The 14486-nt window shown below is 41.7% G+C and overlaps 1 long non-coding RNA gene across 1 annotated transcript in view; it reads left to right on the top strand.

Moving 5' to 3' along the window:
• The window catches only part of LOC126871822 (uncharacterized), a 115578-nt gene that overhangs the window by 17425 nt on the left and 83667 nt on the right, over window positions 1-14486 (top strand). Inside the window, exon 2 of the long non-coding RNA XR_007691750.1 lies at window positions 1212-1270. This is a non-coding gene — a long non-coding RNA (uncharacterized LOC126871822). The remainder of the gene's footprint in view (window positions 1-1211; window positions 1271-14486) is intronic.

Consider the following 14486-nt stretch of genomic DNA (forward strand, 5'->3'; position numbering starts at 1 on the left):
TGCCAGTTCGTATATCCACGGGCCGACCCTAACGTCGCCATTGTATTCGACATATACATATATGCACATGAACACACGGTTCTTTTAAAAGAAAACTACTCGTCCGTCTGTGCCTTCTTCTCCTGAGAAGTCTTTTTCCTCTTGAACGACGACGATGTCGTCGATAACGAGGATGTTCATGGCTGTTGGTATTCGCGTATAAGCTATACATGCTTCCATTGGTTATTATATAAGTGATATGATGATACAGAGAGATCATAGAGTTTATTAGTCAATCGGTTAATTTCGGAATTAATCAAACGAATTGCATTGTATTGGGTCATCCTATAGGGAACGCAGCTTTTCTGAGAGCTGAATCAAAAATAATAAATCTTGTTACCACGTGAGGGTTTAATAAGTTTCTTTAGGTACGTTCGTAAAACTACAAAGTCCCGCAAATATTCGTAGTCTATGCACAGTTTTACATCAAATATTCACCGAACTCCTGAAATGATGCAGTGCTTTTCTGACCAATACAAATTTATATTTATATCACAATTTCTCCTTTCGTTTTAAACTTATTGCATTGGTACGTCTATTTGCGGGTTTTCTATTTATGAATGAGAAGATATCATAAGTTCCAAGTAGGTAACTTTTTATCGTATGGAATACTTAAACACAGTTGGTGTCGAGAGCTTAATTAATGACTACGCTATATCTTGGCCCATACTATATACAATTGAAACGAACAATAAAACCCCGATGGTGGTAATTAGCGATCGAGGCTCGATAATCAGGTTGGTTTGTTGAACGGCATTGTGCCGGCCGTTCCCGGCCAACCGTTTCATTCAACGCATTTTGTTGTTATTTTGTATAAATATTTGCGGATTTTAATATGAAGTGACCGACAGAACGTGACGGCATAATGCGAAGGTGATGCAATTTAATAGAAATTACTTGAAATTCATTAAAACTACCGGCGCGCGAGTATCGAAATTAATTTATGCCCGTCGGTGAAACATGCGCCGCGATAAAATCGAAATTATTATAAATTCCGATGCCGCTGCTCTTGACCTTGTTGCATCGAATTAAATGTTTAAACGGATTTCGAACCCCCGTTTCGCGCGCCGCGCCGCTTCGAAAATGAGAGGAAAGCAATCGACAATCACACTCGAAACGCACACATTCGTTTCCCCACTAACCGTTCTTTCACCGTTTCGTTTGTTCTTTAGATTGACGAATGACGACGTAACAGAGAGCTGGCTGGTGCGCGGATACCGGGACACAAGAGGTAAGTCGAACTATGATTAAACAATAGGACTATTCTGGTGCGCGGTTTTCCTTTGACGGTGCATTCGTAATTTCCTAAGTGTCGCCCCGTGTCGAATCGCTCGAAAAATCATCGGCCGCGTAACAAGCGCGAAATTAAGCGAGCAGAAAAACGCGAGGAAACTGAATGCATATTGATTACGCTCGCTGAGAAGAAACGAGGGAACACGGTATTTATATTCGATGAAATATGTATCGCATTGACACGCCAGAAGAGCGAATGCAACACGTGTGAAAGGTAGCTTTCAATCTGGATATTTCAATATTTTTGTCTGCTCTGTTCCTTTCGACTTTTCGGCCACTTTTCAGCCGTCTCGTTAAAATCACTCGCACGCGCTCTCGTTTCTTGTCACTTTGTCGATCCACTGATAAAAATGCTACAATCGGATCTTGTTTTATCAGGTGTTTATAAGTAAATATACATGCACGATGCTTTATAATTTTATTAACTCAAACTACAGTGGGTAATTGAACCGTCGATGTGAAGTTTAACGATCGATACAGGTTTTTGTCAATCATAATTTATTCCGAAATAAAAATATGTAAAGGAATTACGTTAAATGATGGAAAGATATATAGATAATTTATATTTATTGACATACACAAATTTGTTATATTATTATTGCTTTTTTATTATTATTATACCGCAGATGTTTATGCAAATTCATATTAATAATAAGGACAAATAAAGCATTGAAACTGGAATAAAAGAACGCTTTATTCTCTAAATGCAGCAATATATTCTTTGCTTTTAATATTCCGTTCCTTCTAATACGTGTTCCTTCGTGTGTGCACACTCTTTTCAATTATTGCATATGTACATCTACTTGTCATAAATACGTAAATATCCACGATATAATTGTTGTATAGCGGACTTTTGTCGTGCACTTCTTTGAGAAAATGTACTAATCTCGCAATCAATACCTCTAAAATTACCAGACTCTGAACATAAACTTAACTTCTCTTTTCTTCTCCTCAACGTGATCTATCGACTGAATTTTATACCTGTAGTTTGCTTAGCCTGCAAGTGCACAAGCACCTGCCGCTTACAAGCAGGCGAGCTATTCATAGGAAACATCGTGCGATATAAGCGCCGAGGCAGTCACCGTCTTCGACGGATATCGTGGACGAAAGTTCACGTGGCCTACGGCTGCGGAGGCATCCGGCAAAGGTCTCTGATTCGACCAGTGCATTTTAATTCCTCCCCGTTGGCTCTCCGCCGTTCTTTTTTAACTTTTATACATCACCGGGCAGGATTATGCAAGCAAAGAGCCGAGGTCTTTCCATGACGCGGAGCGAATGCTTAGAATTTAAAATGCATTTCATATCGTTATGCTCTCCGCTTTCTCTTTCTCATCGCGCTCTTCTTTTGCCGGGCACCGTCTCTCGCTTCTTCGTACATCGCACGCGCCCCGTCTCCCTTTTTTCACCCTCTTTCTCTGAACCCCACACCCCCTCTTGTACCGTATCTGTTTCCCTCTTTTTCTCTCTTTCACCTTCCTCTCTGTCTTCGCTCTACTCCTCTTTCCAAGAATCAGTTCTCCTGCCCGCTCGTTCAACAGACGGCATATATGTCTTTATGAACGGTATGTGGAGTAGACAAGTGCATTAAAACCTCGGGCGTTAGTTCAAGCTTCAAGAGGGAGGAGGATGACTGGGTTGTAGGAGGGTAGATGGAGGGCTCAGGAGGACACACAAAGGAATGCAAAGTAAGAACCACGACCTCCGCCAAACCCCTTCTCGCGGCTGCCCCTCCATTCCGTGCTTCATCCGGCCTCATCCTCGGCAACCTGCTCCTCCACCTCCGTCATCTCCAACCATCTACCTCCTTCTTCACCGTATCGTTCTCCTCTGCCGGAGGTTACAACGCATTATCATACAAGGCGGTCCTCTCCTCGCCTTCCCTTAATTGTTTTCCACCCCCGTGTTTTCTTCTTCCTTCTCTCTCTCTTCCTTCTCTTTCGCTCCACGGTTCCATGCCTGTCATCCGCCTCGCTCTCCAACGTCTCCGGACAATCAGTGCCCTTCCCCCCTCCACCCTTCTCTTCGCACACCGATCACCTGCGTTGAAACCACCAAACGACACGGAAAGAGTGTTTCCCTTTGCCTTGGATGGAGACACTCGTCGCGGATCCACGAGTGGTCACTCGTAGGGCGCCGAATTCCACGCCTTCGAGCGCGATCATCCACGATTGTTCGACATCAAAGGTGGTTCCCAGCAACACTTTGTGCCTCGCCCGTCGAGTCTGTGTAACCAAGAGAAACTCGTGAGCCCGACAAGCCCAGGGATTCTGGTCTTTCTCCCTCCTTCTTCTCTTCCTTCCTTGCAGAAATAAGAATCAGTTTGATGAATTTTGAACGCGCCCTCTCTCCTAGTCCCCAAGCACCCGACAGATTCGTTTGAGCGTAACTGATTAAAGGAACGACGAGGTGTCGAAGGATCTTCGCGTTTCAATTATCGCCTCGCTTTTCTCTTGTTTATACGTTCGAGTGGACGCCAATCGTGATCTTTTACCGACAAAAATATCGGCTGCCTGCTTTTAGCGCGGTGATTGTTGAACGATTCGTTTCGTGTCTTATCCGCACTGGTAGTGAATTGTCGTACATTCGACTGTAATGCATGGTAATTTACATATATGTATATGAGGTTAGAATAAACAGTATTAGTTAAACTACAGATATTTCTGAAAGCAGCTTCCACGGAGGAGTAGCTGTATTTTAATAACGGACAACATGAATTTATAGTACCTTTCAAAAAGTGATTCGATTTCGATCGATTTTGAGTTGGCGTTTGTTGGTTTATTCAAACTATGTATTGGCAAATGGAGGTGTCTCCTTATGAATTCTAATGCTGGTGATCAGTGATATCCGTGCCAGTGAACGTGCTAATGCGCAGGAGGCAAACAGATCCCACGATCAGCGACCTTCCATATTTCCGCGTGCTCGTATATTTTTTCCTCTCGCGATGCGTTCCATTCGCGTTTCGCTCACCGATTACAATTTGCCGGCAAGTTGTTTGCCGCGCCAATTTATATTCGCCCAGCTCCCAGCACGTACCGCGTTCTCCGCTAACGTTCGGTTGCTAGGAGACGAACCGGGCCGCGGTCTGCAATTGAAATTAATTTGGTTGACTTTTTGAAAGCAAGCACGGACAATGGTTCGTGCGCAACCCGAGATGCTTCTCGCCATGGTTTCCGGTGAAATTTCACGTTCGATTCTATTTTTTATTTGACGCGGCTCTCGTTTTACCGTTGTTACATCTCTGATGTAAGAAATATTTAATTGGCGAGGGAAAGAGGAGGACCAACTGGGAGGAAGGAAATCACACTTGTCACAATTATTTACCGATAAGTTTATTAGCAGAACCGTTCCGGTATATGTTCGCGGTATATGTGCAAAGTGTCTATTTGGGGATAATTTCGTGATGTTTATCTATGTAAATAAATGTGGTGTTCGAGTACACTGTTGATTCCCGTGGTGGATTAGGGAATCGAATTGTGCCTGGTACTGCTCTTATGGGAATAGTCTGTTTCAATTTGTGACGGCGTCAGGTGTAGATTAGATAAATTCTTGGAAAAGGTTATGCGAGATAATGTTACTAGAAAAAGTTCTATTTGAATATCTATGTATATTCTATTTAAGGGATTTTCTGATTCTTCTATGATGAGGATGTAGTAGGAGAGCAATGTATTTTTCAGTGAAAATATTGAATTAGTATTATGACATTTTTATTCGTTGAGCAGATATAAAAAGAACGAAGAAAAAAGCAGCTAATATTAAAATACTAGAATTAAAACTTCCGACTCAATTCGTCATTTCATCTTACGAATCTTTTTCTCAGAAAGTCCCCTATTTTCTTGATATTTTAATATGTTTTCAGTTTTAAGATTACGAATAATAGATGTACAAAGCGTGGTGTTTCATTCACCCAGGAAATAAATAACGTAACTTTACACAGAAAATTCGAATAAACGAAAGTGAAACTAAATATCTCGACTCATTATGTTTAACGTAATGAATTGTGTACAATATTCAATGGCAAAGGTATTAATATTGGTAATAATTTCTGTAGAATTAAATTATATATTCGTTTGAAGGATGATAATACTTCTTTAACGTATTATTGAATTATTGTATAATTACAGAGCAATTACAATTACACGTACATAAAATAATATATGAAATAATTGTATCCAATTAGAATTAAATACCGAAATATTGTTGCTTTTAGCACTAGAAAATAGAATGTTTTCTCGCTTCTGTAGGAAGATAAACAATGGTAAACTTAGAAATGAAAAAAGAGAAAAGGATATTACAATTACATACCTTTTTTCTCATCTTCGAATGCTAACGTAATTGCATGCTTAACTATTACGATTATCGTATCACACTTGGTCATTCTTACACGATACTACGCAAATTGTCAAAGATCACGGAGAGAGCGGCGATTAGTTACGACAAGTTACTGAAGTTTAGTCGCAACTTCCCGTTCCAGATCGACATCTGTTTAAGATGAAACGGTTCACCCTCGATTAACCTCGACGGATGTGAAATTTCTCGAACTCTCGTTAAGGATTCCAACGCTGTGCGATTCGCTTCTAAACCACAAGTAGTCGTTCTCGAACTCGATTAGCATTCTCATTTTCGGAGATATCAGAAATTGGCTCGGTTTCAAGAAAGCACCGTCTGAATCGAAGCGAGAAGCGTGACTTCGATAAAAGCGAAGTTGAGAAACATTAACGAAACAATTAAATTTATAATGCCGGTTGTGATATGGAGGAAACCGCGTGATATTCGATCGATCGTATTTTCAAAAGTGACAATTCGCCACGCCAGCGAGTTCACAAACACTTTCTTTCATCTGGTTTACGGTCGTGCGTCATCGGTACGATGTAACGCAATTACAAAGCCGTAACATACTAATTCGGTTAATTCCAAATTATCACCCCTGATTTTACGCGTCGTCAAGCATCGTTAACGCGGTGAGCTTGCGCGCGCGCGCCTATGCGGGGGCGATAAAAGCGATTCGCGTCGATTATGTATATGAGCGGCGGAAACCATTGCAAATTTTATTACGACAAACTAAACAGGCCGCGATCGTCGATCGAGAGAGGTTCTTCGCCGATTATAATGGCGAAAATATTAATTTGTCGACTATTGAACCAACTGCGAAGATCGTAATTTCGTTTGAAGGAAGTTAGGTGATGGTTACATCGTCCATCGGCACGAGAATATGATCGGTCTCTGTAACGCAAGTAGTTTGATCTTGTTTGTCTTAGAAGGATTCTATCTTTCTAAATATAAATAAAAATGGATTCATGATTACGATGATAAGAATTATGGTTGCAATATACGAGGAGAAATGTCAACTGTGATTAAGAGTTGTACGAAATTAATGAAAAATATTGGGATGGTCGACCATTTGATCGATATCGAGGTAAATTATAATTCGTCCAATATAACCTCGCTAATATGTAATTAAATTTATTAATTGAATAACAATATCGATAAAACGATTCTGTGTGTTCAAGAAATACCAGATTTTACTCTATGTGGGACGTTTGAAGTGATTGAAGAACATTGACATTAATGCAAATAAAATTTTGCTAATAGATTTTACAGATTACAAGCTATCTAATCATACTTGACTTGCTTGCCATAACAACTTGAAAACTTGAATGCCATAACAACGAAAGCTACAACCCATGTGATATTACGTAGTTGGCAAATTATTGTACAATAGCTTCAATTACAGAGCTACGTAATTAAGCATAAAGAAAAAATGTTAGGGTTGGCAGATCATCGATAGGATGCATAATAAATATCGAGTGTGAAATTTGACAATGACCCTAAACGTGAATATAAAGGTTTGTTGAACGCCACACGACCTTGCTCTGATCGCAATTTCTGATATCAAAATACATCGATTTACACCTCCATTGTTCCTCGACTCGAAATGTATCATAAAACAGCGACATGTGTGAATACCTGCGACGCATCCCATGCTTTGTGTCGTTCGACCAGTCGACAGGCTTAATGGTTTTCTGAAATTTCTACCCGATTTGCGAAATTGCTGTATCGGTACGTTTTTCATAACAAACAGCTATAATCGAACCTGTAATTAAAATTCCATCGCTGGAGCGATTTAGACCTTCCATAGAGAAAGCTCGAGTGTTCACGTCTTGGATAACTTTTAAGAATTGCTTAGACATCGATATAAACCTTAGAGGAGCGAACAAGTTATCAGATCGGTTGATTAAATCGTCTTCGACGTTTGTCAAACGTGAAATTAATCATTTCAAAAGTACGTTGACACTATTCATGGATACGACTTGAAGAAACGAAACACGATCTGTCGTGGTTGTTTCGTTACAACCCATTATTACTTATCGAACACGTTGAAGTTTATTACAAGATACAATTGTCTCTGGAAATATATATTGTATCAAACAAATCAAAATTTTACCGTATCTCTACCCAAGCAACTGCCACCTAGTTACGTGACAAATTCCTAGGTACCAACGTCGACAGAAGACATAAGTCGCAAATGCCTATCATTGGCAATAATCAAGAACTACGAATTACCCGTGTTTTCTAATCACGCAACGAATACGAAAGCCTTGACAACTTCCCGGGGATCCGGTCGCTAATTAGTCGGAGCGGTTGGTATGAGAAAGAAGCAACACCGGATGCCGAAGGCTACCTCGACTTCGGAGAATACGAATAATTTCCCGAGCTAGGTGGAGCTCTTACATCACGGCTCGTCACCGTTTACGAGAACACTAGAGAATCACGGTGAATCTGCGAAGGCGTGTGTAAGTGTATCGAATCGCCGGCAAACGAAGGCGAGGCAATGCACGCTGAATGGCCATTGAGAATGGCGACCGACAATGGACGATCGGCGTTCTTCCGGAGCGATCGCCGTTTCCCGCGCGCTGTTCTACGCCCATTCCCGACGAACGGGGCCGGATCTTCGCTCACTGGGCCCCCATGATCGCGATTCGAGTCTACCAGGTTCCAGTTGTTACCAGGTTACCCGCCAATCGCGACTTTCCAAACGGAATAAAGAATCCGGATAATTGCACCCGCTGCAACCGTTCGCACGCGATCCGCGCCGTCTGCCTGCAACCAGTCCTTTTCCAGATGGAGGCATCGATTTTTGCGGACGGCCTCGAGCACCCATCCGCCTCGATATCGAGTTACTGACCACTTGGGGACGTATTATTGCTGAGGATGAGATGTCTAGGAACGATTGCTACCTCTAGAGTTAGACACTTATGTGATGGCTATTTCTGGTCATGTTAGATATTGGCAGAATTCTTGAACACGAGAAATTGATTCTCTATTTGGAATTTAGTCATCGGAAACTCTGCCATGTACGTTGGTCTTGGCGTATCTTGGTGTATTTATACGAATACGTTTATTGCTATATTAATGAATTAATGAAATAACTTCTTAGAGGGTAGTCAATGATCTTGCTTCTCTTTGACTTGTTCATGGGCAACAACTGCGCATCATAATTACCCAAATACAGAAAATAGAGTAGAATATTTACAAGCAATTAGAAAATAAGCTTTCGTATTGGTATCGTATAAAATTTTGAAAATTATCGAGTTACACTTAGAATTCTGAGAACCTTCCAGATAAAATTTCGAATTTTTCATAGAATGTTATATTTCCGCTAATAAATTTTAAAGCAGAACTCGAAAAAGTACAAGAATCCATATTGACATCAACATGTTTCGCTTTATTCAAAATTAAAATTCGCATTGGACGTGGCCGTACGATCGACTTAGCATCCCTGAAAAGTCTCTACAGATCGTTAACCATCATGAATCCAAGAGAAAAGAAAAAGAAAAAAAACAGAAAAGTGGAAAGAAAGTACAGAGAAAGGCGGCAGAATTGTGTCACGGTTTCCACGCACGCAGACGAGCTACGAGCGGTAAATGGTGAAACTAGAGTGCTTAGATCACGGTATAATGAACGTCGTACGAAGATTACGTTCGTGGGTGGAGAACCTATTTACATAGATGCAGAGGGTATGTTTGGATGGTAGGGAGCCGGAGAATTGCGTCGTCGGTATGGGGCAGAAGTACGTTCGCTCATGCACTTGCACTTCCACTCTTAACGGAGATTATGTGACGCGTATGTCATGTGGTCGGAGGCTTATGAGTCGTCAGTGACGGACACGTGAAGATGATTCTTTATCCGCTGTCTTTATCGTTCGACTAATATCCATCATTCTAGTAACCACATACACATATATATCTGCTTGCTTTCTAATGGAGAATATTTTTCATGGTAAAATTTTTACGATAACCAAAAGATTTTTATTTATCAAAATAAAACTGTAATTTAATCAATAGCTATTATACCACGTGTTATTTGAGCTCAAGTACTGGATTTTCTTTCCTCTTTTCTACTTTTTTCGATATAAATATTGACATTATTAAGTGATCGATAAAATTCATCTTATATATTAGTAATCGCATCTTTTCTTAAAATACTGTTCGTAAAGATATATTGGATCAATTAGTTATGTATCTTCTCATAAATTAAAGAATCATGTACGCCTTTCCTCGCCTCGACGAGCTTGATAAGAGGACCTTCTTTGAAATCCAGAAAAACGTAGGTGTAAAAAACAATTGCGGTCAAGGAGTATATCGCCGCGGGTCTTGCAAGATACCGCCCGACGCTATCGTCCGGCAATATTTCCGGTTCCTGCCCAAGAAGCGTGTTCTCGAAGATAAATGGTTTATCGCGCTGTGAACCGGACTTTCTGTTCGTTTCTGCGAACTGAACTACACAAGACGGCGATGACGACGTCGACGAGGCAACGGGATGGAGAGGCGGCGGAGATAATTAAAGAGGGAGAATAATCCTGAATCAGCGTGTCCTCGAGCGGACGAAACGGATTCTCCTCGTGGCAGAGCGAAGGCTAAACGGATGCGCATTGTGCGCCGCTCTTGCGCGTCGTCTTGTCACTGGTATCACAATCTCTGCACGTGAGCACACGACGACGATGAAAACACAACCTGAACGCAGTGACGATCTATCGGGTCTAGTCAGCGTGTCCGTCGCATCTTCTTTCGCTTTTGTGCGGCTGCGAAGGACAGATTCGTTGAATAGATTCTGCGTGGCGCGCGCGACAAGACGCCCGATCGGAAAGCTGTCGTCCGATCGCTTACGATATTTTCCATTCGCCCGCCATCCACCTCCGTCCGGCCCCCTGGCCACGAGTATTGATCGGAATCTCCGGTTTTTATGGAACCTTCTCTTCTCGCTCGGCCTGGATAACGCTCTCTACCTCGAACGATAACGCAACAATGAAGTCTGCAATTTCAAACAGGCAACCGCGGCATAAGGAGCGTATCAATGAGACGAAGGATAAACCGAGGAGGCGTAGTTCGATACGAAACCGCGAAATCAAGAAATGATATAATGGGTAGGGTTGGCGAATAGAAAGAAGTTGAACGAGCATAGAGAAACTCGTTTTCGAACAGCAGGCACCGATCAAACCGAAACAAAACGATGATGCTTTGATTGGCTGGCTTCGAGAAGTCTTGGAGTTCTGAAGTAAGAACGGATGGATGGAGAGAGGGGAGTGTTTGATCGTGAAAGAAAATCCAACGAATACGATAGAATTTCTAGGTAGCACGAGGAAGAGGAGAGGCAGCGACTGCATCCGCAGCTGCAGGAAAAAGAGAGGAGCATCGAACGGTCGAACCATCGGGCCGGCTCGTCTCATGACTCGCGGTATAAAACAATATTGATTGGTCGTACAATGTGGGTGGGATTATGGGGTGGATCGGTCGTGGAGGCGGAGAGGGTGGACCACGGTGCATTGTGCTCGCTGCGTCCGGTCAAACTTTTCATCGTCCCTCGCAGCTCTCCTCTCTTTTCTGCTCTCCTTTCTTTTTCTGTCCGCGCGCACCGACCTCTCTGTCCCTTTTCCCGTTGCCCTTCCATTCTCCCTTCGTCGTTCCTTTTTTCTCTTCTTTCCCGAGACCCCCGATAATTATTGCAGACTGTCTCGGTTTCGTTGGTCGCCCGATTCCTCCCGATTCCCGCTAACCTGCACGCTTCCAACTTTTCTACCCTTCCGCTCCAACTCAAGAAATCAGCCAAGATGTTGTACAGTCTGTACGAATCGTTCGTTCGTGTTATTTTTTCCATTGGTAATTTTTGATTGAAATGGAAATGGTCGTGGCACGATGTTGTGAGAAAAACGAATAGTTAATCAGCTACGTGATAAATATATCTATCTATAGATATATCTGGTAAGATTGATCTTAGCTTTGTTACTCAAACGTAGGAAAAAATCTTATCCGCTTAGAAAAAATGTAATTTTATTATTGATAACTGAAAATTAAATTTTGTTCGCTGTTCAGAAAAACGTAGCCCAGAAAGGCTTAAATAATATGAATAATATAAAAGATTGAATCTGCAACGTAGAATCGATCTGGAGGAAATGCAGATTTGAAAATTTATCGTATAAATTTGACAAACACGACGTTATCATTAGCGTTATTGCATTTACATAAATATTATGTACTGCTTGCGAATTCCTGCAAATGGAAATATTACAACAAACGCGATGAAACGTTATTTATTTAATAACTTATATTTAATCTGTCAACATGAAATTACTATTAACAAACTTTCCAATTATATGAATTCCATCTCGTATCTTCTGTTCTTTTACATTTCACAATTTTAAATAGTCCATGCTTCCTTTAATAACCACCAACGATATCTGTCAAGTAACCACACTCCGCATTGTCTTTAGATTAAACAATACTTCGAATAAATGATTTTTTCAATTCTTTAGTTAATAATACAATAACTTTACTATATTGCCAAACATCAGAATCGTACTTTGTCTCCAAAGATCATCGTATTTATGCTACAAACGGCAATTAGATAGCTGTCGAAACCGATTCACGGGTGTCGAGTAAAAAAATCAATTTTTCCGTCGAAACGAAGTATTACACAACTTTGGTAATATTTAAAGCTGTTGCTCGTCGATTTCGTCGAACAGTATGCGGAAACTTTGAAAACTAATATCACCGTCAACTCTGGCTGACAAAGGCTCGCCCCAACGACATCACGCACACGTTCCTTCCACCCATACACACGCGCATTTTATAGATGCTCGCGCAAACACACGCGTTGTGTACACTTGGATTACTCGCAATTACGCTCCGTAGATCAGATGACTCTTCTCAGGCAGCGCCTTTATTGCGGCTTTATTAAACGGCGATGGCCGATGCGATCGGTCGTGGATCCTATAGTGACTATAGTGTGTAGTTACAAAGTCTGAAGGCGACAAACAAAAGAAGGCGCGATGAAAAATAAAAAATAGCGTGTGGCAGACTCGGAAAGGAACGGACCGTCACGAAACACATGCACACACACACACACACACACATACTGCGCAATAAAGAAAGAGAGAGAGAAAGAAAAAGACGGGAAAGCAAGAGCAACGGAGAGCAGAGGCGAATATACAAAGGAAAACGGAGAAAAAGGAGACGATGGTTCGCCAAATTGCAAGCTTCGAGGAACTCGCTACGAGAAGCTGTGAAACACCTAAACCATACGTCTACTTCTCCGCTTGGAGATACGCTTGCAGCCAGAGACCGTGCAAGTATCGTGTAACTACGCGATAACTGTAGCGCACGACCGCGATACTTCTCCAACACTAAAGCAAAGGGTACACAGAACACACGAGAAATGTTTCTATGACTCGCTATTGCTCTGGCCAGGTCCAGGCAGTAGCGAGGAAGGCCACGTATGAGAGAAAAGTCGGAGGAATTGACGGCAAGGTGTGCACTCTGCGACCGTATACCGGAAAAATTCGAAACTCGGTAAACTCTACGAACTACGTAATGATACACATGTGTTATGGCCAACTTCGGCCCTTCAAACTGCCCGCCTTGTTACCATGGCTAGCTCACACGCTGCTACTCGTCGAATTTTCCAAATATACCGGCCAACTTCGCGATCGTCGTTTTCTTTTACGGTCACGTTTTGCCGACCACTGACAACTTCGTGGGAAGTTATGAGTGTGACGGCTTTGGTAACGTTCTTTGATAACAAGTATATGTCAGAAAATTCTGTTAAACGAGAGGTAATTTTGTTCATCGTATAAACGTTCGTGCGACTGATAATTTACGATAGATATGGATATCCTATGTGCATATCGGTAATAAATTTTCATTATAAGTACACGTTGTAATTAACTACCATTTTTACGATGATGTTACTTGAAAAGAACCATTAAAATTATGATACAACACTACGTCTCTTTTTCTGTATTTTAATTGATCTTCTACAACCATTAACACAAAATCACACAAACCTGCATATTATTAACAGCAATGAGCATACATAATTGGAAAATTCCAAATTTCTCTTTACTCACAAAACATTCTTTCGTATTCCTTTTTTCGAACATATACCACGACTTGGTACAATTATTTACAAATTAATATTTAACTATAACCGTCTCTTTATTCATTTCCACGAGAAAGGATTCGCCTCCTGTTTCTCATTAAAGCCTAAAAAAACCGGTTCGAATGCTCGTTTCCCCGGTTTCAAAATTTCGCATTCACCGAATCGATTTCTCTTCTGGAACACGGTTCCGCTCGGTCCTCCCCCAACGGAAGTGACAATCGAGCCTCGTCTTTGCCGTTGCCCCATCACATCGGAGCGGTTACCAGAGGGAAACGAAGAACGAGCCGTTCGATCCGCGTCGAGATTGTTTCGCGAACGGTTCGACGTTTCGGAAGAAGGGTGGACATTCTTGGGAACAGCGCGCAGTTTGGTAATTTATTTCTTGCTGGATCTCCTGACCACAGGATGCCTGACGAGGGTGGCGCTCAGGTTCATTCCGAAACTGAACTTGGTTTAGTCCGCGCCGCCAACTATTTCGGAATTAATTAAACTATCGAGGCGACCGAGTGTGTGCGATTGAATCGTTAATTAGCAACTGCCCCCCGTGCTCGTCCCTCCACAAGTTACACAATCGGCACGCCCTGCCCTTTATTTACACTTGTCACGTCTTCAAATGTTCGGGGTTAGCATCGGGATGTTCTTCCAATTAGAAATTTCTTTCTCTTTCTCTTTTTTATCACATAAAACTATCGGTATATTTAGTAAAGCTCAATACAAATAAA

The sequence above is a fragment of the Bombus huntii genome, chromosome 12 (genome assembly GCF_024542735.1).
Source record: "Bombus huntii isolate Logan2020A chromosome 12, iyBomHunt1.1, whole genome shotgun sequence".
Classification (NCBI taxonomy): domain Eukaryota; kingdom Metazoa; phylum Arthropoda; class Insecta; order Hymenoptera; family Apidae; genus Bombus; species Bombus huntii.